Here is a 12,305-nt window from a genome sequence, read left to right on the forward strand (position 1 = left end):
AGTATCAAAGAGAGTGAAGGTACCAGTGATGACGTCAGGGGAGGATGCCTCCTCTCGTGCGTGAATGGCATATGCTCTAGCAGGAGTACGGTTCTCGGCTCGAACAGCCGTATCAGAGGTCCCTCTCTGACTACCACCCCTACCTCCTAAAATTCTCGGTGGTCTACCTCTAGTTGTCACTCCACTAGGTCTTGCACCTTGAATCTTATTCTTCTCATCAAGCTCCGTGCAATCTCTAATGAAGTGGTCCTTCGAACCGCATCCGTAACAAGCCCTGTTAATAGACTTACCCCAACATTCACCTATGTGTCGTCTTCCACATTGGGGACATTCAGGTTTCTCTAGACGATTATTGCCCACACTAGCTACCGACTTATTAGTGTCCTCCCTGAACTTCTTTACGGCTGAGAACGGAGCTTTACCCGTCGATCTTTTACGATAGTCTCTAGCTTCAAATTCAGCCTTCTTCTTCTCCCTTCCAAGTTCTTCCGCCTTGCAGGCTCATTCGACTAGTGTTACGAATTCTTTTATTTCCAAAATACCCATTAGTAGCTTTAAATCTTCATTCAATCCTTCTTCGAATCTTTTGCACATAGCAACCTCATCAGCTACACACTCCCGGGCATACCTACTGAGTCTTACGAATTCATGTTCGTATTCAGATACTGTCATACGGCCTTGCTTGAGTTCCAAGAATTCCTTACGCTTTTGATCAATGAACCGTTGACTAATATATTTCTTTCGAAATTCCGTCTGAAAGAAGTCCCAAGTTACTCGTTCGTTTGGGACTATGGAAATCAGGGTCCTCCACCAATAGTAGGCTGAGTCCCGCAACAAGGATATAGCACACTTTAGACATTCATCGGGTGTGCATGACAGTTCATCAAACACCCGAATGGTGTTATCAAGCCAGAACTCGGCCCTTTCAGCATCATCAGTAACTATGGCCCTGAACTCCTCAGCCCCGCGCTTCCTAATCAAGTCTACAGGTGGCTTACTCAGCCTCACAGGATCAGTGACTGATGGCATTACGGGCTCTTGGGGTGGATTATTCAAATTCGGGAATTGTTGGACAGCCGGATTGGTTCGGGCATATTGCGCGACCCACTCATTCATCATGGTAAAGAAGGCTTGTTTAGCCCCCTCACCTTGATTATTCGCAGATGACTGAGGTTCAACAGGCGGTGTCCCTTGTGCAGGAGCAGCCGCTACACTTTCAACGTCATCCGCTAAGATTCTTTCTACACCGGGGTCCATTTACTAATCAAAACAAAAACATTTTAACCGTCAGAAGTCATCACACATTTAAACATTAACATTAAGGCATGTATAGCTAGACTCATACGCGCTATGGTAGTCCTAGAACCGACTAAACCATAGCTCTGATACCAATCAAATGTAACACCCTGAACCCGAGACCGACACCGGAGTCGAACACGAGATGTTAACAGACTTTAAACCCTTTATAAAAATATTTCTCAGACACTGCCAATCTGCGTACTAGTCGCTTTAAAAATCATATCTTGAGTTTCACAACTCAAAAATCAGTTTCGTGATTTTTCCCTGAAACTAGACTCATATGCCCATCTACATATTTTTTTCTAGAATTTTTGGTTGGGCCAATTAGTACAGTTTATTAGTCAAAGTCTCCCATGTTACAGGGATCGACTACAATGACCTTTGCGCATTACGACCTGGATATCTCCCTGCACAGAGCTTCAATACTGATGCCGTTTATTTCTATAGAAACTAGACTCAGAGAGGAATCTATCCATATATGGTATGACTCCTAATTGTCTCTGGTTAATTTATAATAAATCTCCAAAGTCGGAACAGGGAATCCAGAAACCGTTCTGGTCCTGTCTCACGAGAACCTGAATATCTCTTAACATACTGTCCATATGATCTTTTCGTTACTTCTATATGAAAATAGACTCATCGAGCTTCGAATACATAATTTATTCATCAATTAATTCCACTCCTACTATTTTTAGTGATTTTTCAATCTCACGTCACTGCTGCTGCCAGCATCTGTTACGAAAGCAACTATACCCATTTCGTGATTTCTCCTTGATCTAACTAGTAATTCACCATACATATCACAAATTATGATCATGACTAGCCATGCCAAAGGCTAATCATTGTCAAACATCCCCCTACTACACTATTGCCATATCATGAATTTTAACACCAAAATAATCAACCATGACATATGGCATAAAAAGGTCGAATTATCAAGATTTACGACCTAACGTTATGAAACCAAACCCAACCGAACATTTATGCCATTTTCGCATGGCTAAAAGTTTACATACCAAAGTTCAAACACAACATAATAGCCTATACATGCTGAAATGTTCTCCTAAACCGACTAAGAAGAAAGTACCAAAACTTGCTAGCCGGTGTGATGACTCCAATGACGGCCCGATCACGCAAAAAGAGACGAGTCCAAGAAACCTAGAATAGGTGACAAGGAAACACCGAGTGAGTATATAACTCAATAAGTCATAAGCAATGCACTACCATCCATTAATAACATTATCACAATAGGAAACAAAATGGAGCGAGGCTAGTTACTCCATCCATACCGAACCATGCCATAGTTCCTCAGACCCATCGGTTCAATCTCATACCAAATCATGCATTCACATTCCATATACTCATCAATAGGATATTTGAGGTATTTTCACACATCATTTTATTTTCGTTACAATCATACAACTAAACGGCCTTTCACCTATTCCACGATAAATCTTATGTACGTGACTTCAAGTATATTTGTCACATAGGTTCAAACTTACCAAGCTCAACTCCAAATATAGTCATAGCACCTATTAGCCATGAACTCAAGGTACTTACCCGATCCGCTGTCCGTGATCGACTCAATAATGTCGCACACTTAGTGTCCATAATGATTCAAAAGTATATATTAAGTCCGCACACTCAGTGCTATATAATCAACTCGCACACTTAGTGCTATATAATCAAACTCGCACACTTAGTGCTACATAATCAAACTCGCACACTTAGTGCTACATAATCAAACTCGCACACTTAGTGCTACATAATCAAACTCGCACACTTAGTGCTACATAGTCAAACTCGCACACTTAGTGCTATACAATTTAAACCCGCACACTTAGCGCCAATCTCATGATCATAAATGTTTATACCTGCACTCTTAGTGCCGAGGTCAACAACTCAATACATCTCACCTCTTTTCTCTTCATTCAACACTTTCATCACCACATACATACATGTATATAAATTTATCATTCCATTCAGCATGATTACATAGACATTATGTCTATTTAGATCAATACAAAATATATGCTTGATGACTTACTTTGTGTTGGGTAAGACGATTCCAACTCGGTTACTCGATGATCTTTTCTTTGCCCTTGCTTGCCTCTCCACCTTTAGCTTCTTGAGCTAAATCGATAAATTAACTAGTTTAACCATCTTGCTAAACATTCATACTTCAATTACACATGCATATGTATGTTTGTATATTCGGCAATGACAATGGTAATTTAGCAAACCTTAATTTAACTTATAATTGTTCATAACACATTTAAAGCATCCACTCCATTCCATCATTTTAAAGCACATACATTACTCAATATTATCCAAGTTCACATTCGGCATTTTCACAAATACACATGCCGATTTCATTCACTCATCTCTAATGTTAATTAAGAAATGCCGAATGTCGCCAACTAAATGGCATACACACACACCCACATGCATAAAAGTCATCCACACCTCCTATAGCTCATTCGACATTCACCTTTGCTAGTTTTTCCCATTTTTTGTCGGTTATATATACATAGTCCTAAGGTAATATCACGAATGGGCTTACATATATATGTATATATATATATAGCCGAATATGCAAAGCTTAAACTCAACATCACATAAGCTCCTAAGTGATGGCCGAATATGTATATCTATATATATTCATCAACTATACTATTACCTTTAATTTATCTAATCACACAATTTCATCTAAGTTTAGCATGAAACACAATCATCACCCTTATGAATCTTTTATAGCCGAAAACCATACTTACCCCCAAAATCGAAATTTCAACATGGTTTACAAAAATCACTTGATAACTCACTCAATATTAACTAAAATTTCAAAAGCTAGTACAACTTCCTTACCTTAATAGTGACTTAAGATGACCGATTGCTCATGTTACCAACAAGATTCAAGATTTGAACATGGGCTAACTAAGGGACTTAGTAACTAGCTTAATACATTCAACAATTTCCAAAAGCTACCATGCATTACATACCTTATTCAAGACTAGAAGGAGCGGCCGAATGTTTTACTTCCCCTTCCCCCTTCTTCTTAGCATTTTCGGCCAAGGATGATAAAAGATGAACAATTTTTTTCTTTCTTCTTTAGATTCGGCTAGCAAGAACATGAATGATGATCCCTTTTTTTTCCCTTTCATCATTCTTTTTTTTTCCATTTCTTTATTACTAACTTTTTATTTTGTTATTCATCCCATGATGCACCAACAAAACATGTCTATGACATGTTTTGCCCATCACACCTTATCCACCTTATTTGTCATGACCGGCCACTATAAAAAGGGGGGAAATTTGACATGCAAGTCCTCCCCTTTTTCCACATGCACTAATAGGTCCTTACGCATTGACCTATCACATTTTAAAATTTTCTCGCATAAGTCCTATTGACTAAATTCACATGCAATCGACTAAATCGAAGCTTGAAATTTTCACACATTCATAATTACATATTCTAGACAATAATTATCACATTCAAACATTTCGGTGACTCGGTTTAGCGGTCCCGAAACCACTTCCCGACTAGGGTCAATTTTGGGCTGTTACACGAACTGAGTAAACCGAAATGGCCAAGAAAAGGACAGCCCAAAACCGTCCAAGTGCTGACCCAATTCAGCTTATTAGCTGATTATTTAAGCTTGCAAAGAGGCCCTTGAAGGCTTGTTCAAATTGCAACTAAACCCCTCCACAATTGGTGGCTTTGTATATTTGCCTCAAGCCATATTTAGCAAAGTTGAAGCCATCAACTTTGCCACATGGGAGGCCGGCCAAGGGGTGGCTCTTTGGATGCTATTTTTAGCAAATTTCAGCTTCCACATTCAGCTATAGAAACCCCCTTGGCTGATCATTCAACACATCCCTCATTCACATCTCTTCTCTCACAATTCTTCTCTCCTCTTTAACTTTTTCTCTCATTTTCCCATTCAAAGTTCCTTTCTCTTTTGCAGATTTCTCCTCTTGAGAAAGGGATATTCTTCAGCCATTTTGGAATAGCAATTGAGTGTTCATAGCAGCCTTGATCAGCGAGGACAATAAAGAAGGAAGAACGGAGCAACCTAGTCAAGCCACGGAAAAACACCGGATTTGATTCTTATTCCTTATCTCTTTAATTTTTGTTGTTTATGTGATGAACATATCTATGAATATTTATGTTGTTGGAATGGTTAATTTAATCAGCTTAGCTTGAATCTAATTCATGTTGGGTTGATTGCATTTCGTCCTCTTAAATTATTAAAATTGTGTTTATGTTGTTATAGGCCTCGGTAAAAATGCTTGATTAAGTAAAATCATGCCTAAGTTATTCTTACATTATAATTGTGAGGTAACTTATGAATTAATTATTTAAACAGATTAAAATTTTAATTAATGGACACAGTACTAATCAGTGCATGTTTAATCATCTAAGGTAGCTGAGGGTTAAATTAGCAACGGTATCTGACAATACAATTGCCTTGCATAACTTGCAAGATTATTGTGATTAAACTGTTTCAAGGTAAGGATAATTTATTACCTCAAATAGTATTTTATGTGCTTATTAAATCGAGTTAATTGTTTGAATTGACATAAGGATATGTTTAAGAGATTATTTCAATTTAATAAGTATGTATGTGCTATAACATATTTGCCTATTAAGATTTGTTTAATCGTTTGATTAACATAGGGATATGTCCAAGAGATAAATGGATTTTTTTAGATGAGTATGTTCATAAGTTAGCAAATTACTGAGTTGCCGTGAATTTATTTGCAACAGTATAAACATTAGTTTAATAATTCTAAGTTAAGAAATGTAATTAATCTAACACAATTATATCATGTTGATTAAAATCGTATTTTGAAATCGTGCATTTGAGATTATTTATCTAGTTTACTTAGTTTAAAATCTTAGTTTTTAATCACCCTCTTCAAACAACATATTTTTCTTCACCAAAGTGTTTTAAAAAACATTCATAAATAATTCTTTTCATAGTCCCTGTGGGTACATTACTCGACATTTACTTGTCACTTTATTACTTGTTGCGATTGTGTACACTTGCACATTTCCGTCGTTCCAAGTTTTTGGCGTCGTTGCTGGGATAGTTTTAAAAAGTCATTATTTGTGAATTTGTTTGTTAGTTTTGCATTTTGGTTTAATTTTCTATTTAAATTGTAACTTAATTAATTTTTCTATGATTATTTCATTTTTTTATGAGTATTGACCATATCATTGATTTACTCCCTGCAGACCCTGAGATTGAACGAACTTTTCGACAGTGAAGAAGACAAGTAAGTCAGAGAAGGACCGAAGAAATGAACTTTGAAAAACCGAATGAAGGAAACAGAGCAAACCTTACTCAAAATCCTATCCTTATTGCTAATGATAGGGATAGAGCTTTAAGACAGTATGTCGTGCCAGTGTTTAATGATCTTAATCCTTGTATTAGGAGACTCGAAATTGAGGCACAATGGTTCGAGTTGAAGCCAGTCATGTTTCAAATGCTTCATACAGTGGGCCAATTCAGTGGCATGCCTACCGAAGATCCTCACCTACACTTAACATTCTTTATGGAGGTTAGCGATTCATTCAATTTAGCTGGAGTACCCGAAGATGCATTACGATTGAAGCTATTCCCATATTCACTAAGGGAAAGAGCTCGAGCCTGGTTGAACTCATTACCACCAAATTCAATTTCCACATGGCAAGAGTTAGTAGAAAGATTTATCATGAAGTATTCCCCACCTAGCAAGAATGCTAAGTTGAGGAATGAGATAACTGCTTTCCAACAAATGGATGATGAGTCCTTGTATGAGGCATGGGAAAGGTACAAAGAATTATTACGGAAGTGCCCTTATCATGGAATCCCACATTGCATCCAACTTGAGACATTTCATAATGGTTTTAATGCTCACACGAGGATGGTATTGGATGCTTCTGCTAACGGTGCTCTCCTTTCTAAGTCTTATAATGAGGCTTATGAAATCATTGAGAGGACTGCCAGCAACAATTACCAATGGCCAACCAATCTAGTAGCGTTAAGAAGACGAGTTGCTAAAATACATGAAGCAGATGCTCTTACTTCACTGGCATCTTAGGTATCCTCAATATCCTCAATGTTAAAATTTTTTACTACTAATGGGTGTAATAGTTTTGCAACACAGCCACCAAATCAATTTGAAAGTATAGCCTGTGTCTATTGTGGGGAAGGACATTTGTTTGAAGAATGTCTATCGAACCCAGAATCGATATATTACAAAAACAAAATCGAGGAAGGCAAGGTCTGCAATCCAATTTCTATAACCCATCGTGGCGAAATCACCCCAATTTTTCCTGGAGTAACCAAGGGGCTGGAACCAGTAACACTTACACCCAACCTAGACCAACCCAGCCGCTTAGTTTCCCCCAACAAGTTCAGAAACTAGCTCAAGCTGAATCATCCAATAGCTTAGAGAATTTATTGAAGGCATACATGGCGAAAATTGATGTCACTTTAAGGAATTTGGAAAATCAAGTAGGCCAGCTTGCTACTGAACTTAGGAACTAACCACAAGGTGCTTTACCTAGTGATACGGAGAATTCGAGGAATTTGGGGTTCAAGGTGTTACCTGACTTAACTCAATCAACTATACAAAATCGGGTCGTATAATTTTTATAAATTTCAAAACTTTTCTTTTTATAAGCAATTTGTTCCTTACATGGGCTTACGAAGACCAAATCATACGTTCGGGATGATTTAGACTTAACTGAGAGCTTAAGAAAAACTTGGAGAAATATCATGCCTTAGGGTTCCACACACCTGTGTGACTAGGGACACGCCCACGTCCTCAACCTGTGTGCAACACTGACTTTAGGGAACAACCATGACACACGCCCGTGTGGCCTACCCATGGGCAATACTGACTTATAGACAAGGCTATGGTACACGCCCATGTGACCTGACCGTGGACAATACTGATTTAAAAGTTTAAGTGCAGGGGGACGCACGGCCATAGCACACACCCATGGGGGTGAGCCGTGTGTCACACAAGGTCTAAACACACGCCCATGTGTCTTTCCCGTGTGGACAAATTAGGCTATCTTTCAATCCATTTGTTACCCATTTTGCACAACCTACACAAGATTATTTCAATATGCTAATTCCATCCCAAAAGACATCAATTCATCCATAGAAGGAACATCAATATACATTTACCAAAATGAATAATAGCCATTATCTAGGCTTAATACAAAATGAAGGGCTTTTATCTTAAGCCCATATACATAAACAATTTCTCAATAATACAACTCCCTAGTCTAGCCCTATACATGTCATAATCAAAAAAATAAATCCAACTATACCGAGTATTGCGGCTGATAGTGTGATCGATATCTCTGACTTTAAGGCATCCTCGAACAAAATGACAATACTGAAAGAAAAGAGAAAAGAAAGAGAGTAAGCATAAAGCTTAGTAAGTTGCATATAAATATATATACAACAAAAACTTCACCATTTATCAAATATGCTCATAGCTCAAAGGTAAGTATAAACTGGACTTACTCATTACCATCAACTCAAATCATATTTTCTAATTGAGCTCATTACTCAAGCATACCCAATAGGTACCTGTAACACTTACAACATGATCATAGTTTCCTCATTAAATCTCTTTCTTAACTCTTAAAGTTGAACCTTTTGGAATACCACCGGATATTCTATAAGCCTCAAACATGGGTATGTTGCCGCTGCCATGTCCCAGACATGGTCTTACGCTGGCTATCTCTATCGAGGTCGTTGCCATATCCCAGACATGGTCTTATACTAGCTCTCATGTATACGTGCTGATGCATGGCCCAAACATGCCTTACACTAGCACGATACTTAGCCAATACATGTCCTAGACACATCTTACACTGGCTATCATCATCGAGGCCGATGCATGTCCCAGACATGTCTAACACTGGCACTCATCTCTACGTCGATGCCATGTCCCAAACATGGTCTTACACTGGCTATCATAATGTGGCTGATGCATGTCCCAGACATGTCTTACACTAGCCCTCGTCTCAATGTCGATGCCATGTCCCAGACATGGTCTTATACTGGCTTTCACATAACCCAATGTTTTGGCATGAATATTCGGTTTGTTTCCTGGGGTTCTCATTGAATCTTTCAACTTTCTCATGCATACTCAGTTCAAATTCTATAAATTCATGCTATATCAAATCAATAACAATCGAATACATGCAATAACAATATAGTTGTATTATTTACATACAACTTACCTCGATTTAAAAAAGTACTTGACTAGCCGGCTTAATCGGATTACTTAGCTTTACCCCGGTCTAGGCTCGATTTTGGAAAACCTTGATCTATAATAAAAAAAATGCACTCATTAAGTCATTAAACAAAATTAGGCTATCTAAAATTTACATCTTTGGTAAAATGACCATTTTGCCCCTAGACTTTTGGAAAATGACCATTTTACCCCCATGCTCAAAATTTGATTTTTATCAAATTTCTTCGTATTTCAAGCCTAGCTAAACTCTTTTTACTACTAAAGAAACCCCAAATTCTCACTATTTCCAATACTTCTTACTTAATTTGCAACTTATGCAAAATAGTCCCTTTAGGTGTTTTTATGCTAACACCCTTCATAAAAGTTGTTTATAACACAAATAGGACTCATATTCCTCCACAAAAACTTAGAATATATCACAAATACATGCATGGAAAAATCCTAAACTCTTGACCATTTTGTAAGATATCACCCTCATTTGAAAGCTCATGCTTCAAGGGTCTCAAAAATGTGAACATCTTGAAGAAAACTCATTAAAATCACTTACTTGTGAGAGGAATAAGTTGCTGAAAAATTTAAGCTTTCAAACCCCCTTTCATGGCTGAAAATTTCAGTGGAAAGAGATGAGAAGAAAAGAAATTGACAACCTTTTTCTATTTTGCTTCTTTTTGGTCAAAATAGCTACCAAATTCTACCTACTCTTAAAATTTGTCCCCTCTATGTCTCATGGCCGGCCAACCCTCTTAAAAAGGGTGTAATTTCCTTTTAAAGGTCCCCACATTTATTTATCTAGCTATTTAACACATTTGGCCACTAAAACGCAACTTTTGCTTTTTACGCGATTTAGTCCTTTTTCGCAATCGGGCTTGAAAATATTAAAATTAACTCACCAAATTTTTCATGCACTAATATAATCGTATTATAACCTCATAAAAATAATAAAAAATAATTTTTATATCTTCATATTTGTGGTCCTGAGACCTCTGTTCCGACTAGGCCCTAAATTGGGTTGTTACAATCACGGCTACTCGTAGCCGGTCGAGAATCAGCTTGCACCGTCCCTTGCGCGGGAGCAGCGCATTGCTTTCAACATCGTCTGCTACAGCTCTATCGGGATCCATTTCTATATAAAAGCACATTCCAATGTCAAGATTCATCACACTATCGCAGTTCATAAATATGGCATGTATAGCTAAACTTACAAATACTATGGTAGTCCTAGAACCAACTAAACCATAGCTCTGATACAAATAAAATGTAACACCCCTAAATCGTAACCATCGCCGAAATAGGTTAAGAGGCATTACCGGACTTATAACTCAATTCATAACCACCACACATCAAATATCATCTCATTTCAAATAAAAGTCATTCATACACATTCAATATTCACCTAAAATCAAATATACAATGCTTAAACATGCATTCGGACAAAATTGATAACATACCAAAAGTTTTAGGACTTATAAAAATTTTCAACTTTTCAAATGTCACACGCCCGTGTGAACAGGCCTGTGCTTTACATGGTCTAGACACGTCCGTGTGTCAAAGCCATGGCAAAACAAGGCATAATGTAACACCCCAAACCCGGCCTAGACGTTATGACTGGATCCGACGTGCCACATCAAAAACGTTAAAAACATTTTTCCATTCTAAGTTCAAAAAATCGTACTTGATGTTCAAAGGATTAATTCATTAAGGGTTAAAGTGAATGGAAGCTGTGCACCAGGTAGGAAACCAGAAAACAGGAGGTGAGCCCATCGAACTGCTTAAGTACCAAGCTCTTTCAGATCCAATCCTAGACATGCAGACCGCCATTGCCACACTCCAACATCGTGTATTTCTTTAAGTTACCATTGTAATTATGTTCATTTTAAAATAAAACATATTTAATTTTGGGAAAACGTTATCACAATAGAAGCCTTGTTCAAGATCGTGTTACTTTGAAATCAATTTATGTTTTTGAAAACGAACCCTAGATCTAGCCCATTTTGATAGTTAATATAATTTAAGATCATCATGATAAGTTATAAATCCAAACCCAAAAAAAAAAATAATCATAAGCGACCTTATTACATAACAAAACCCAAATCATCAAAGTAAAGAAAATTGAAGTCCAAATCACCAGAAGAAATCCATATTGCAGAATGAGTGGCCATTCTGAATCCCTCGCGGCTCCAAGCCCACTATGGTTGGGGATTACCTGTATGGATGAAGATAGGGGATGAGTTTGGGGAAACTCAGTGTGTAAAATTAACCCAACCATAGCCCATATCAGCTCAAACCACAGAAACAGAATAAATTAGCCTTAGCCCAGAACAGTATACAGACTTAAGCCCATAGGCCCCTAGCAGATCAGATCAGATATTCCATGTATATGCAAAACCCAACCCATAACCAACCACATACACCCCCTTACCAACCTTTCACCATGTGGGGAGACTACTCGACCCACCCAACCGCTACACGCCACAGAATTATGCAGCATGGCTGCCAGAACAGATAATGTGACAGAGTCACCAGATACAGATAATCGTGGCAGAACCACCAGAACAGATATATGTGGCAGAGCCACCAGATCAGATAATTTGTGGCATAGCCACCAGGACGCTTCCTCCATAATATAACCCATGTCCCCATGCAACAAATATTCATTCATGGCATACATCATACAGATTTAAATCAACATGCTTTTCGGGCAAAATTAACCCTAGGGGCATATTGGTCATTTACAC

General features: G+C 37.9%; 1 non-coding gene across 1 annotated transcript; it reads right to left on the reverse strand.

Annotated features, from left to right (window-relative positions):
- Positions 1-7,050: 7,050 nt before the first annotated feature.
- Positions 7,051-7,157, reverse strand: LOC121207314 (small nucleolar RNA R71). The gene has a single exon (XR_005902405.1). It is a non-coding gene; the product is annotated as a small nucleolar RNA R71 (small nucleolar RNA).
- Between the last annotated feature and the right edge of the window lie 5,148 nt (positions 7,158-12,305).

The sequence above is a fragment of the Gossypium hirsutum genome, chromosome A09 (genome assembly GCF_007990345.1).
Source record: "Gossypium hirsutum isolate 1008001.06 chromosome A09, Gossypium_hirsutum_v2.1, whole genome shotgun sequence".
Lineage (NCBI taxonomy): Eukaryota > Viridiplantae > Streptophyta > Magnoliopsida > Malvales > Malvaceae > Gossypium > Gossypium hirsutum.